Source organism: Ascaphus truei, chromosome 2 (genome assembly GCF_040206685.1).
Source record: "Ascaphus truei isolate aAscTru1 chromosome 2, aAscTru1.hap1, whole genome shotgun sequence".
Classification (NCBI taxonomy): Eukaryota; Metazoa; Chordata; class Amphibia; order Anura; family Ascaphidae; genus Ascaphus; species Ascaphus truei.
Genome location: NC_134484.1, coordinates 9,251,641 through 9,265,957, shown reverse-complemented (window position 1 = coordinate 9,265,957; position 14,317 = coordinate 9,251,641). Strand labels below are relative to the sequence as shown.

General features: G+C 45.7%; 1 protein-coding gene and 8 non-coding genes across 9 annotated transcripts in view; 8 read left to right on the top strand and 1 right to left on the bottom strand.

Moving 5' to 3' along the window:
* Window positions 1–14,317, bottom strand: part of LOC142488078 (uncharacterized) — a 908,622-nt gene that overhangs the window by 716,198 nt on the left and 178,107 nt on the right. The window lies entirely within an intron of this gene.
* LOC142488971 (5S ribosomal RNA) lies at window positions 432–550 on the top strand. The gene has a single exon (XR_012799767.1). It is a non-coding gene; the product is annotated as a 5S ribosomal RNA (ribosomal RNA).
* Window positions 2,260–2,378, top strand: LOC142488970 (5S ribosomal RNA). The gene has a single exon (XR_012799766.1). It is a non-coding gene; the product is annotated as a 5S ribosomal RNA (ribosomal RNA).
* On the top strand, window positions 3,806–3,924 carry LOC142488991 (5S ribosomal RNA). Its single transcript, XR_012799786.1, has one exon. It is a non-coding gene; the product is annotated as a 5S ribosomal RNA (ribosomal RNA).
* LOC142488969 (5S ribosomal RNA) lies at window positions 5,649–5,767 on the top strand. The gene has a single exon (XR_012799765.1). It is a non-coding gene; the product is annotated as a 5S ribosomal RNA (ribosomal RNA).
* On the top strand, window positions 7,195–7,313 carry LOC142488990 (5S ribosomal RNA). Its single transcript, XR_012799785.1, has one exon. It is a non-coding gene; the product is annotated as a 5S ribosomal RNA (ribosomal RNA).
* On the top strand, window positions 9,008–9,126 carry LOC142488968 (5S ribosomal RNA). The gene has a single exon (XR_012799764.1). It is a non-coding gene; the product is annotated as a 5S ribosomal RNA (ribosomal RNA).
* LOC142488989 (5S ribosomal RNA) lies at window positions 10,821–10,939 on the top strand. The gene has a single exon (XR_012799784.1). It is a non-coding gene; the product is annotated as a 5S ribosomal RNA (ribosomal RNA).
* Window positions 12,647–12,765, top strand: LOC142488967 (5S ribosomal RNA). Its single transcript, XR_012799763.1, has one exon. It is a non-coding gene; the product is annotated as a 5S ribosomal RNA (ribosomal RNA).

Here is a 14,317-nt window from a genome sequence, read left to right as displayed (position 1 = left end):
TGACAAAGCTAAGCAGTGTGCGTGTGTGGGACCTACAAAAGAGGCTGCTTCTCTCAAATGTTTTGCTCCTGCGTTCAGAAGGGCATCCTTCGTATGAAGAAAAAAAGAAAAGAAAGAAGAAGTAGCTTCCCAACAACGGCCAACACATGAAAAAAGATAGCTCATATAATGTTCTTCTTCATCCAAATAGTCCAAAGCAAATTGACATGAATGTGTAGAGGACATGCAATTGCTACACTGCACAAATGAATGAAGGCTAAGCAGCATGTGAAAAAGCAGCATGTGAAAAAGCAGCATGTGAAAAAGCAGCATGTGAAAAAGCAGCATGTGAAAAAGCAGCATGTGAGAAAGCAGCATGTGGGAGGAACCAGGCAGTGACACCACAAGAGCAGCATGCGTATATAACAGGACACAGAGTGAGCACTGTCTTTGCCTACGGCCACACCACCCTGAATGCGCCCGATCTCGTCTGATCTCGGAAGCTAAGCAGGGTCGGGCCTGGTTAGTACTTGGATGGGAGACCGCCTGGGAATACCAGGTGCTGTAGGCTTTTGCTTTTCATTGCTATCAACACTTAACAGGAGGGGGCAATCTTCTCAATGCTCATTTTTTTCTTGCACATTCACAACAGCAACAAACTCGGCGGCAGCAAAACAACTTTTCATCCTTCCTTTCTTCACTAGATTGATTTCGCTAGCAAATGTTTTACCAGGAAGTAGTAATACATTCAGAGCTACCTCTCATTTCAAACCATGTCCTGGCCACAAAGTTATCATGCTTACAAATACATGCTTACAAATACATTGTTACATGAAGTCAGCAAGGTTATACATTGTATACAAGACATTGCATGCACAGTAACACATAGTACAGTATATGTTAGAGGCGGATGGAACACTTACAGACTACATTCAAATGGGAGACAGCAGCTTTACTTTTCAAAGAACTTAGACTGCTGATGGTGGCGGATGAGAGTCTCCTGTAGGTTGTTCCAGTTTTGGGGTGCACGGTAAGAGAAGGAGAAGCGGCCGGATACTTTGTTCAACCTTGGGGCCATCAACAGTGTTTTGGAGTCACATGTTAAGTCCCATGATAAGTGTTGCATGTGCTAGGGGTGAGGAGCTTGTTCAGATAGACGGCTAGCTTGCCCACAAAGTATTTGAAGGCAAACGCACGTGTCACTTTGGCTTCATAACCTTTGCTGCCAAAGTTCCTGCTGGGCCTGCCAGGCATTGCAAAGCAATCCTTACAAGCAGTATCTTGCACTTGCCTTTGCCAGACAAAGAACACTTCATGTTTCTCACACGCTGCTTGAACACTTTTTCTGCTCCTGCACTCACTAGGGGCCTGCTACGCCTTGCACAGCCATCCTCCATAGCAAAGCCCAGCTGCAGGGCCTCTTCCGTAGCTTCAAGGCCTTGCATGCCTTCCCTGGCTCCTCTGCATGTTTAGGCCCAAAAGCCTAGTCACAAAAAAAAGCAGCAGCAGAGAACACAGCACGGGCTCACTTATTTCCTCCATGTTTCGTTAAGGCCGCTGACGTCAAGTGTGCACAAAGGGGCAATGGAACATTTCACTATTTGCCTGGGAAAATTCACAACAACAATGGACATTGTAACATTTCACTATTTGCCTGGGAAAATTCACAACAACAATGGACATTAGTCCAACTCAAGTCAATAGATCATGTGCCATCATTACTTGCCTGAGACACAAAACAGGAAAACCTGTGGGCCTGAGGAGGAAAGCAGCTCCCCCGCAGCCATCACCTGTGTCCTGGCTGCTTCAAAAGCTTCTGCACTGGCCTCCTGTTTGACAAAGCTAAGCAGTGTGCGTGTGTGGGACCTACAAAAGAGGCTGCTTCTCTCAAATGTTTTGCTCCTGCGTTCAGAAGGGCATCCTTCGTATGAAGAAAAAAAGAAAAGAAAGAAGAAGTAGCTTCCCAACAACGGCCAACACATGAAAAAAGATAGCTCATATAATGTTCTTCTTCATCCAAATAGTCCAAAGCAAATTGACATGAATGTGTAGAGGACATGCAATTGCTACACTGCACAAATGAATGAAGGCTAAGCAGCATGTGAAAAAGCAGCATGTGAAAAAGCAGCATGTGAAAAAGCAGCATGTGAAAAAGCAGCATGTGAAAAAGCAGCATGTGAAAAAGCAGCATGTGAGAAAGCAGCATGTGGGAGGAACCAGGCAGTGACACCACAAGAGCAGCATGCGTATATAACAGGACACAGAGTGAGCACTGTCTTTGCCTACGGCCACACCACCCTGAATGCGCCCGATCTCGTCTGATCTCGGAAGCTAAGCAGGGTCGGGCCTGGTTAGTACTTGGATGGGAGACCGCCTGGGAATACCAGGTGCTGTAGGCTTTTGCTTTTCATTGCTATCAACACTTAACAGGAGGGGGCAATCTTCTCAATGCTCATTTTTTTCTTGCACATTCACAACAGCAACAAACTCGGCGGCAGCAAAACAACTTTTCATCCTTCCTTTCTTCACTAGATTGATTTCGCTAGCAAATGTTTTACCAGGAAGTAGTAATACATTCAGAGCTACCTCTCATTTCAAACCATGTCCTGGCCACAAAGTTATCATGCTTACAAATACATGCTTACAAATACATTGTTACATGAAGTCAGCAAGGTTATACATTGTATACAAGACATTGCATGCACAGTAACACATAGTACAGTATATGTTAGAGGCGGATGGAACACTTACAGACTACATTCAAATGGGAGACAGCAGCTTTACTTTTCAAAGAACTTAGACTGCTGATGGTGGCGGATGAGAGTCTCCTGTAGGTTGTTCCAGTTTTGGGGTGCACGGTAAGAGAAGGAGAAGCGGCCGGATACTTTGTTCAACCTTGGGGCCATCAACAGTGTTTTGGAGTCACATGTTAAGTCCCATGATAAGTGTTGCATGTGCTAGGGGTGAGGAGCTTGTTCAGATAGACGGCTAGCTTGCCCACAAAGTATTTGAAGGCAAACGCACGTGTCACTTTGGCTTCATAACCTTTGCTGCCAAACTTCCTGCTGGGCCTGCCAGGCATTGCAAAGCAATCCTTACAAGCAGTATCTTGCACTTGCCTTTGCCAGACAAAGAACACTTCATGTTTCTCACACGCTGCTTGAACACTTTTTCTGCTCCTGCACTCACTAGGGGCCTGCTACGCAAAATTCACAACAACAATGGACATTAGTCCAACTCAAGTCAATAGATCATGTGCCATCATTACTTGCCTGAGACACAAAACAGGAAAACCTGTGGGCCTGAGGAGGAAAGCAGCTCCCCCGCAGCCATCACCTGTGTCCTGGCTGCTTCAAAAGCTTCTGCACTGGCCTCCTGTTTGACAAAGCTAAGCAGTGTGCGTGTGTGGGACCTACAAAAGAGGCTGCTTCTCTCAAATGTTTTGCTCCTGCGTTCAAGAGGGCATCCTTCGTATGAAGAAAAAAAGAAAAGAAAGAAGAAGTAGCTTCCCAACAACGGCCAACACATGAAAAAAGATTGCTCATATAATGTTCTTCTTCATCCAAATAGTCCAAAGCAAATTGACATGAAAGTGTAGAGGACATGCAATTGCTACACTGCACAAATGAATGAAGGCTAAGCAGCATGTGAAAAAGCAGCATGTGAAAAGGCAGCATGTGAAAAAGCAGCATGTGAAAAAGCAGCATGTGAAAAAGCAGCATGTGAAAAAGCAGCATGTGAAAAAGCAGCATGTGGGAGGAACCAGGCAGTGACACCACAAGAGCAGCATGCGTATATAACAGGACACAAAGTGAGCACTGTCTTTGCTTACGGCCACACCACCCTGAATGCGCCCGATCTCGTCTGATCTCGGACGCTAAGCAGGGTCAGGCCTGGTTAGTACTTGGATGGGAGACCGCCTGGGAATACCAGGTGCTGTAGGCTTTTGCTTTTCATTGCTATCAACACTTAACAGGAGGGGGCAATCTTCTCAATGCTCATTTTTTTCTTGCACATTCACAACAGCAACAAACTCGGCGGCAGCAAAACAACTTTTCATCCTTCCTTTCTTCACTAGATTGATTTCGCTAGCAAATGTTTTACCAGGAAGTAGTAATACATTCAGAGCTACCTCTCATTTCAAACCATGTCCTGGCCACAAAGTTATCATCCTTACAAATACATGCTTACAAATACATTGTTACATGAAGTCAGCAAGGTTATACATTGTATACAAGACATTGCATGCACAGTAACACATAGTACAGTATATGTTAGAGGCGGATGGAACACTTACAGACTACATTCAAATGGGAGACAGCAGCTTTACTTTTCAAAGAACTTAGACTGCTGATGGTGGCGGATGAGAGTCTCCTGTAGATTGTTCCAGTTTTGGGGTGCACGGTAAGAGAAGGAGAAGCGGCCGGATACTTTGTTCAACCTTGGGGCCATCAACAGTGTTTTGGAGTCACATGTTAAGTCCCATGATAAGTGTTGCATGTGCTAGGGGTGAGGAGCTTGTTCAGATAGACGGCTAGCTTGCCCACAAAGTATTTGAAGGCAAACGCACGTGTCACTTTGGCTTCATAACCTTTGCTGCCAAACTTCCTGCTGGGCCTGCCAGGCATTGCAAAGCAATCCTTACAAGCAGTATCTTGCACTTGCCTTTGCCAGACAAAGAACACTTCATGTTTCTCACACGCTGCTTGAACACTTTTTCTGCTCCTGCACTCACTAGGGGCCTGCTACGCATTGCACAGCCATCCTCCATAGCAAAGCCCAGCTGCAGGGCCTCTTCCGTAGCTTCAAGGCCTTGCATGCCTTCCCTGGCTCCTCTGCATGTTTAGGCCCAAAAGCCTACTCACAAAAAAAAGCAGCAGCAGAGAACACAGCACGGGCTCACTTATTTCCTCCATGTTTCGTTAAGGCCGCTGACGTCAAGTGTGCACAAAGGGGCAATGGAACATTTCACTATTTGCCTGGGAAAATTCACAACAACAATGGACATTGTAACATTTCACTATTTGCCTGGGAAAATTCACAACAACAATGGACATTAGTCCAACTCAAGTCAATAGATCATGTGCCATCATTACTTGCCTGAGACACAAAACAGGAAAACCTGTGGGCCTGAGGAGGAAAGCAGCTCCCCCGCAGCCATCACCTGTGTCCTGGCTGCTTCAAGAGCTTCTGCACTGGCCTCCTGTTTGACAAAGCTAAGCAGTGTGCGTGTGTGGGACCTACAAAAGAGGCTGCTTCTCTCAAATGTTTTGCTCCTGCGTTCAAGAGGGCATCCCTCGTATGAAGAAAAAAAGAAAAGAAAGAAGAAGTAGCTTCCCAACAACGGCCAACACATGAAAAAAGATTGCTCATATAATGTTCTTCTTCATCCAAATAGTCCAAAGCAAATTGACATGAAAGTGTAGAGGACATGCAATTGCTACACTGCACAAATGAATGAAGGCTAAGCAGCATGTGAAAAAGCAGCATGTGAAAAAGCAGCATGTGAAAAAGCAGCATGTGAAAAAGCAGCATGTGAAAAAGCAGCATGTGAAAAAGCAGCATGTGAAAAAGCAGCATGTGAAAAAGCAGCATGTGGGAGGAACCAGGCAGTGACACCACAAGAGCAGCATGCGTATATAACAGGACACAGAGTGAGCACTGTCTTTGCCTACGGCCACACCACCCTGAATGCGCCCGATCTCGTCTGATCTCGGAAGCTAAGCAGGGTCGGGCCTGGTTAGTACTTGGATGGGAGACCGCCTGGGAATACCAGGTGCTGTAGGCTTTTGCTTTTCATTGCTATCAACACTTAACAGGAGGGGGCAATCTTCTCAATGCTCATTTTTTTCTTGCACATTCACAACAGCAACAAACTCGGCGGCAGCAAAACAACTTTTCATCCTTCCTTTCTTCACTAGATTGATTTCGCTAGCAAATGTTTTACCAGGAAGTAGTAATACATTCAGAGCTACCTCTCATTTCAAACCATGTCCTGGCCACAAAGTTATCATGCTTACAAATACATGCTTACAAATACATTGTTACATGAAGTCAGCAAGGTTATACATTGTATACAAGACATTGCATGCACAGTAACACATAGTACAGTATATGTTAGAGGCGGATGGAACACTTACAGACTACATTCAAATGGGAGACAGCAGCTTTACTTTTCAAAGAACTTAGACTGCTGATGGTGGCGGATGAGAGTCTCCTGTAGGTTGTTCCAGTTTTGGGGTGCACGGTAAGAGAAGGAGAAGCGGCCGGATACTTTGTTCAACCTTGGGGCCATCAACAGTGTTTTGGAGTCACATGTTAAGTCCCATGATAAGTGTTGCATGTGCTAGGGGTGAGGAGCTTGTTCAGATAGACGGCTAGCTTGCCCACAAAGTATTTGAAGGCAAACGCACGTGTCACTTTGGCTTCATAACCTTTGCTGCCAAACTTCCTGCTGGGCCTGCCAGGCATTGCAAAGCAATCCTTACAAGCAGTATCTTGCACTTGCCTTTGCCAGACAAAGAACACTTCATGTTTCTCACACGCTGCTTGAACACTTTTTCTGCTCCTGCACTCACTAGGGGCCTGCTACGCAAAATTCACAACAACAATGGACATTAGTCCAACTCAAGTCAATAGATCATGTGCCATCATTACTTGCCTGAGACACAAAACAGGAAAACCTGTGGGCCTGAGGAGGAAAGCAGCTCCCCCGCAGCCATCACCTGTGTCCTGGCTGCTTCAAAAGCTTCTGCACTGGCCTCCTGTTTGACAAAGCTAAGCAGTGTGCGTGTGTGGGACCTACAAAAGAGGCTGCTTCTCTCAAATGTTTTGCTCCTGCGTTCAAGAGGGCATCCTTCGTATGAAGAAAAAAAGAAAAGAAAGAAGAAGTAGCTTCCCAACAACGGCCAACACATGAAAAAAGATTGCTCATATAATGTTCTTCTTCATCCAAATAGTCCAAAGCAAATTGACATGAAAGTGTAGAGGACATGCAATTGCTACACTGCACAAATGAATGAAGGCTAAGCAGCATGTGAAAAAGCAGCATGTGAAAAGGCAGCATGTGAAAAAGCAGCATGTGAAAAAGCAGCATGTGAAAAAGCAGCATGTGAAAAAGCAGCATGTGAAAAAGCAGCATGTGGGAGGAACCAGGCAGTGACACCACAAGAGCAGCATGCGTATATAACAGGACACAAAGTGAGCACTGTCTTTGCTTACGGCCACACCACCCTGAATGCGCCCGATCTCGTCTGATCTCGGACGCTAAGCAGGGTCAGGCCTGGTTAGTACTTGGATGGGAGACCGCCTGGGAATACCAGGTGCTGTAGGCTTTTGCTTTTCATTGCTATCAACACTTAACAGGAGGGGGCAATCTTCTCAATGCTCATTTTTTTCTTGCACATTCACAACAGCAACAAACTCGGCGGCAGCAAAACAACTTTTCATCCTTCCTTTCTTCACTAGATTGATTTCGCTAGCAAATGTTTTACCAGGAAGTAGTAATACATTCAGAGCTACCTCTCATTTCAAACCATGTCCTGGCCACAAAGTTATCATGCTTACAAATACATGCTTACAAATACATTGTTACATGAAGTCAGCAAGGTTATACATTGTATACAAGACATTGCATGCACAGTAACACATAGTACAGTATATGTTAGAGGCGGATGGAACACTTACAGACTACATTCAAATGGGAGACAGCAGCTTTACTTTTCAAAGAACTTAGACTGCTGATGGTGGCGGATGAGAGTCTCCTGTAGGTTGTTCCAGTTTTGGGGTGCACGGTAAGAGAAGGAGAAGCGGCCGGATACTTTGTTCAACCTTGGGGCCATCAACAGTGTTTTGGAGTCACATGTTAAGTCCCATGATAAGTGTTGCATGTGCTAGGGGTGAGGAGCTTGTTCAGATAGACGGCTAGCTTGCCCACAAAGTATTTGAAGGCAAACGCACGTGTCACTTTGGCTTCATAACCTTTGCTGCCAAAGTTCCTGCTGGGCCTGCCAGGCATTGCAAAGCAATCCTTACAAGCAGTATCTTGCACTTGCCTTTGCCAGACAAAGAACACTTCATGTTTCTCACACGCTGCTTGAACACTTTTTCTGCTCCTGCACTCACTAGGGGCCTGCTACGCCTTGCACAGCCATCCTCCATAGCAAAGCCCAGCTGCAGGGCCTCTTCCGTAGCTTCAAGGCCTTGCATGCCTTCCCTGGCTCCTCTGCATGTTTAGGCCCAAAAGCCTAGTCACAAAAAAAAGCAGCAGCAGAGAACACAGCACGGGCTCACTTATTTCCTCCATGTTTCGTTAAGGCCGCTGACGTCAAGTGTGCACAAAGGGGCAATGGAACATTTCACTATTTGCCTGGGAAAATTCACAACAACAATGGACATTGTAACATTTCACTATTTGCCTGGGAAAATTCACAACAACAATGGACATTAGTCCAACTCAAGTCAATAGATCATGTGCCATCATTACTTGCCTGAGACACAAAACAGGAAAACCTGTGGGCCTGAGGAGGAAAGCAGCTCCCCCGCAGCCATCACCTGTGTCCTGGCTGCTTCAAAAGCTTCTGCACTGGCCTCCTGTTTGACAAAGCTAAGCAGTGTGCGTGTGTGGGACCTACAAAAGAGGCTGCTTCTCTCAAATGTTTTGCTCCTGCGTTCAGAAGGGCATCCTTCGTATGAAGAAAAAAAGAAAAGAAAGAAGAAGTAGCTTCCCAACAACGGCCAACACATGAAAAAAGATAGCTCATATAATGTTCTTCTTCATCCAAATAGTCCAAAGCAAATTGACATGAATGTGTAGAGGACATGCAATTGCTACACTGCACAAATGAATGAAGGCTAAGCAGCATGTGAAAAAGCAGCATGTGAAAAAGCAGCATGTGAAAAAGCAGCATGTGAAAAAGCAGCATGTGAAAAAGCAGCATGTGAGAAAGCAGCATGTGGGAGGAACCAGGCAGTGACACCACAAGAGCAGCATGCGTATATAACAGGACACAGAGTGAGCACTGTCTTTGCCTACGGCCACACCACCCTGAATGCGCCCGATCTCGTCTGATCTCGGAAGCTAAGCAGGGTCGGGCCTGGTTAGTACTTGGATGGGAGACCGCCTGGGAATACCAGGTGCTGTAGGCTTTTGCTTTTCATTGCTATCAACACTTAACAGGAGGGGGCAATCTTCTCAATGCTCATTTTTTTCTTGCACATTCACAACAGCAACAAACTCGGCGGCAGCAAAACAACTTTTCATCCTTCCTTTCTTCACTAGATTGATTTCGCTAGCAAATGTTTTACCAGGAAGTAGTAATACATTCAGAGCTACCTCTCATTTCAAACCATGTCCTGGCCACAAAGTTATCATGCTTACAAATACATGCTTACAAATACATTGTTACATGAAGTCAGCAAGGTTATACATTGTATACAAGACATTGCATGCACAGTAACACATAGTACAGTATATGTTAGAGGCGGATGGAACACTTACAGACTACATTCAAATGGGAGACAGCAGCTTTACTTTTCAAAGAACTTAGACTGCTGATGGTGGCGGATGAGAGTCTCCTGTAGGTTGTTCCAGTTTTGGGGTGCACGGTAAGAGAAGGAGAAGCGGCCGGATACTTTGTTCAACCTTGGGGCCATCAACAGTGTTTTGGAGTCACATGTTAAGTCCCATGATAAGTGTTGCATGTGCTAGGGGTGAGGAGCTTGTTCAGATAGACGGCTAGCTTGCCCACAAAGTATTTGAAGGCAAACGCACGTGTCACTTTGGCTTCATAACCTTTGCTGCCAAACTTCCTGCTGGGCCTGCCAGGCATTGCAAAGCAATCCTTACAAGCAGTATCTTGCACTTGCCTTTGCCAGACAAAGAACACTTCATGTTTCTCACACGCTGCTTGAACACTTTTTCTGCTCCTGCACTCACTAGGGGCCTGCTACGCCTTGCACAGCCATCCTCCATAGCAAAGCCCAGCTGCAGGGCCTCTTCCGTAGCTTCAAGGCCTTGCATGCCTTCCCTGGCTCCTCTGCATGTTTAGGCCCAAAAGCCTAGTCACAAAAAAAAGCAGCAGCAGAGAACACAGCACGGGCTCACTTATTTCCTCCATGTTTCGTTAAGGCCGCTGACGTCAAGTGTGCACAAAGGGGCAATGGAACATTTCACTATTTGCCTGGGAAAATTCACAACAACAATGGACATTGTAACATTTCACTATTTGCCTGGGAAAATTCACAACAACAATGGACATTAGTCCAACTCAAGTCAATAGATCATGTGCCATCATTACTTGCCTGAGACACAAAACAGGAAAACCTGTGGGCCTGAGGAGGAAAGCAGCTCCCCCGCAGCCATCACCTGTGTCCTGGCTGCTTCAAAAGCTTCTGCACTGGCCTCCTGTTTGACAAAGCTAAGCAGTGTGCGTGTGTGGGACCTACAAAAGAGGCTGCTTCTCTCAAATGTTTTGCTCCTGCGTTCAGAAGGGCATCCTTCGTATGAAGAAAAAAAGAAAAGAAAGAAGAAGTAGCTTCCCAACAACGGCCAACACATGAAAAAAGATAGCTCATATAATGTTCTTCTTCATCCAAATAGTCCAAAGCAAATTGACATGAATGTGTAGAGGACATGCAATTGCTACACTGCACAAATGAATGAAGGCTAAGCAGCATGTGAAAAAGCAGCATGTGAAAAGGCAGCATGTGAAAAAGCAGCATGTGAAAAAGCAGCATGTGAAAAAGCAGCATGTGAAAAAGCAGCATGTGGGAGGAACCAGGCAGTGACACCACAAGAGCAGCATGCGTATATAACAGGACACAAAGTGAGCACTGTCTTTGCCTACGGCCACACCACCCTGAATGCGCCCGATCTCGTCTGATCTCGGACGCTAAGCAGGGTCAGGCCTGGTTAGTACTTGGATGGGAGACCGCCTGGGAATACCAGGTGCTGTAGGCTTTTGCTTTTCATTGCTATCAACACTTAACAGGAGGGGGCAATCTTCTCAATGCTCATTTTTTTCTTGCACATTCACAACAGCAACAAACTCGGCGGCAGCAAAACAACTTTTCATCCTTCCTTTCTTCACTAGATTGATTTCGCTAGCAAATGTTTTACCAGGAAGTAGTAATACATTCAGAGCTACCTCTCATTTCAAACCATGTCCTGGCCACAAAGTTATCATGCTTACAAATACATGCTTACAAATACATTGTTACATGAAGTCAGCAAGGTTATACATTGTATACAAGACATTGCATGCACAGTAACACATAGTACAGTATATGTTAGAGGCGGATGGAACACTTACAGACTACATTCAAATGGGAGACAGCAGCTTTACTTTTCAAAGAACTTAGACTGCTGATGGTGGCGGATGAGAGTCTCCTGTTGATTGTTCCAGTTTTGGGGTGCACGGTAAGAGAAGGAGAAGCGGCCGGATACTTTGTTCAACCTTGGGGCCATCAACAGTGTTTTGGAGTCACATGTTAAGTCCCATGATAAGTGTTGCATGTGCTAGGGGTGAGGAGCTTGTTCAGATAGACGGCTAGCTTGCCCACAAAGTATTTGAAGGCAAACGCACGTGTCACTTTGGCTTCATAACCTTTGCTGCCAAAGTTCCTGCTGGGCCTGCCAGGCATTGCAAAGCAATCCTTACAAGCAGTATCTTGCACTTGCCTTTGCCAGACAAAGAACACTTCATGTTTCTCACACGCTGCTTGAACACTTTTTCTGCTCCTGCACTCACTAGGGGCCTGCTACGCCTTGCACAGCCATCCTCCATAGCAAAGCCCAGCTGCAGGGCCTCTTCCGTAGCTTCAAGGCCTTGCATGCCTTCCCTGGCTCCTCTGCATGTTTAGGCCCAAAAGCCTACTCACAAAAAAAAGCAGCAGCAGAGAACACAGCACGGGCTCACTTATTTCCTCCATGTTTCGTTAAGGCCGCTGACGTCAAGTGTGCACAAAGGGGCAATGGAACATTTCACTATTTGCCTGGGAAAATTCACAACAACAATGGACATTGTAACATTTCACTATTTGCCTGGGAAAATTCACAACAACAATGGACATTAGTCCAACTCAAGTCAATAGATCATGTGCCATCATTACTTGCCTGAGACACAAAACAGGAAAACCTGTGGGCCTGAGGAGGAAAGCAGCTCCCCCGCAGCCATCACCTGTGTCCTGGCTGCTTCAAGAGCTTCTGCACTGGCCTCCTGTTTGACAAAGCTAAGCAGTGTGCGTGTGTGGGACCTACAAAAGAGGCTGCTTCTCTCAAATGTTTTGCTCCTGCGTTCAAGAGGGCATCCCTCGTATGAAGAAAAAAAGAAAAGAAAGAAGAAGTAGCTTCCCAACAACGGCCAACACATGAAAAAAGATTGCTCATATAATGTTCTTCTTCATCCAAATAGTCCAAAGCAAATTGACATGAAAGTGTAGAGGACATGCAATTGCTACACTGCACAAATGAATGAAGGCTAAGCAGCATGTGAAAAAGCAGCATGTGAAAAAGCAGCATGTGAAAAAGCAGCATGTGAAAAAGCAGCATGTGAAAAAGCAGCATGTGAAAAAGCAGCATGTGAAAAAGCAGCATGTGGGAGGAACCAGGCAGTGACACCACAAGAGCAGCATGCGTATAACAGGACACAAAGTGAGCACTGTCTTTGCCTACGGCCACACCACCCTGAATGCGCCCGATCTCGTCTGATCTCGGAAGCTAAGCAGGGTCGGGCCTGGTTAGTACTTGGATGGGAGACCGCCTGGGAATACCAGGTGCTGTAGGCTTTTGCTTTTCATTGCTATCAACACTTAACAGGAGGGGGCAATCTTCTCAATGCTCATTTTTTTCTTGCACATTCACAACAGCAACAAACTCGGCGGCAGCAAAACAACTTTTCATCCTTCCTTTCTTCACTAGATTGATTTCGCTAGCAAATGTTTTACCAGGAAGTAGTAATACATTCAGAGCTACCTCTCATTTCAAACCATGTCCTGGCCACAAAGTTATCATGCTTACAAATACATGCTTACAAATACATTGTTACATGAAGTCAGCAAGGTTATACATTGTATACAAGACATTGCATGCACAGTAACACATAGTACAGTATATGTTAGAGGCGGATGGAACACTTACAGACTACATTCAAATGGGAGACAGCAGCTTTACTTTTCAAAGAACTTAGACTGCTGATGGTGGCGGATGAGAGTCTCCTGTAGATTGTTCCAGTTTTGGGGTGCACGGTAAGAGAAGGAGAAGCGGCCGGATACTTTGTTCAACCTTGGGGCCATCAACAGTGTTTTGGAGTCCCATGTTAAGTCCCATGATAAGTGTTGCATGTGCTAGGGGTGAGGAGCTTGTTCAGATAGACGGCTAGCTTGCCCACAAAGTATTTGAAGGCAAACGCACGTGTCACTTTGGCTTCATAACCTTTGCTGCCAAAGTTCCTGCTGGGCCTGCCAGGCATTGCAAAGCAATCCTTACAAGCAGTATCTTGCACTTGCCTTTGCCAGACAAAGAACACTTCATGTTTCTCACACGCTGCTTGAACACTTTTTCTGCTCCTGCACTCACTAGGGGCCTGCTACGCCTTGCACAGCCATCCTCCATAGCAAAGCCCAGCTGCAGGGCCTCTTCCGTAGCTTCAAGGCCTTGCATGCCTTCCCTGGCTCCTCTGCATGTTTAGGCCCAAAAGCCTACTCACAAAAAAAAGCAGCAGCAGAGAACACAGCACGGGCTCACTTATTTCCTCCATGTTTCGTTAAGGCCGCTGACGTCAAGTGTGCACAAAGGGGCAATGGAACATTTCACTATTTGCCTGGGAAAATTCACAACAACAATGGACATTGTAACATTTCACTATTTGCCTGGGAAAATTCACAACAACAATGGACATTAGTCCAACTCAAGTCAATAGATCATGTGCCATCATTACTTGCCTGAGACACAAAACAGGAAAACCTGTGGGCCTGAGGAGGAAAGCAGCTCCCCCGCAGCCATCACCTGTGTCCTGGCTGCTTCAAAAGCTTCTGCACTGGCCTCCTGTTTGACAAAGCTAAGCAGTGTGCGTGTGTGGGACCTACAAAAGAGGCTGCTTCTCTCAAATGTTTTGCTCCTGCGTTCAGAAGGGCATCCTTCGTATGAAGAAAAAAAGAAAAGAAAGAAGAAGTAGCTTCCCAACAACGGCCAACACATGAAAAAAGATAGCTCATATAATGTTCTTCTTCATCCAAATAGTCCAAAGCAAATTGACATGAATGTGTAGAGGACATGCAATTGCTACACTGCACAAATGAATGAAGGCTAAGCAGCATGTGAAAAAGCAGCATGTGAAAA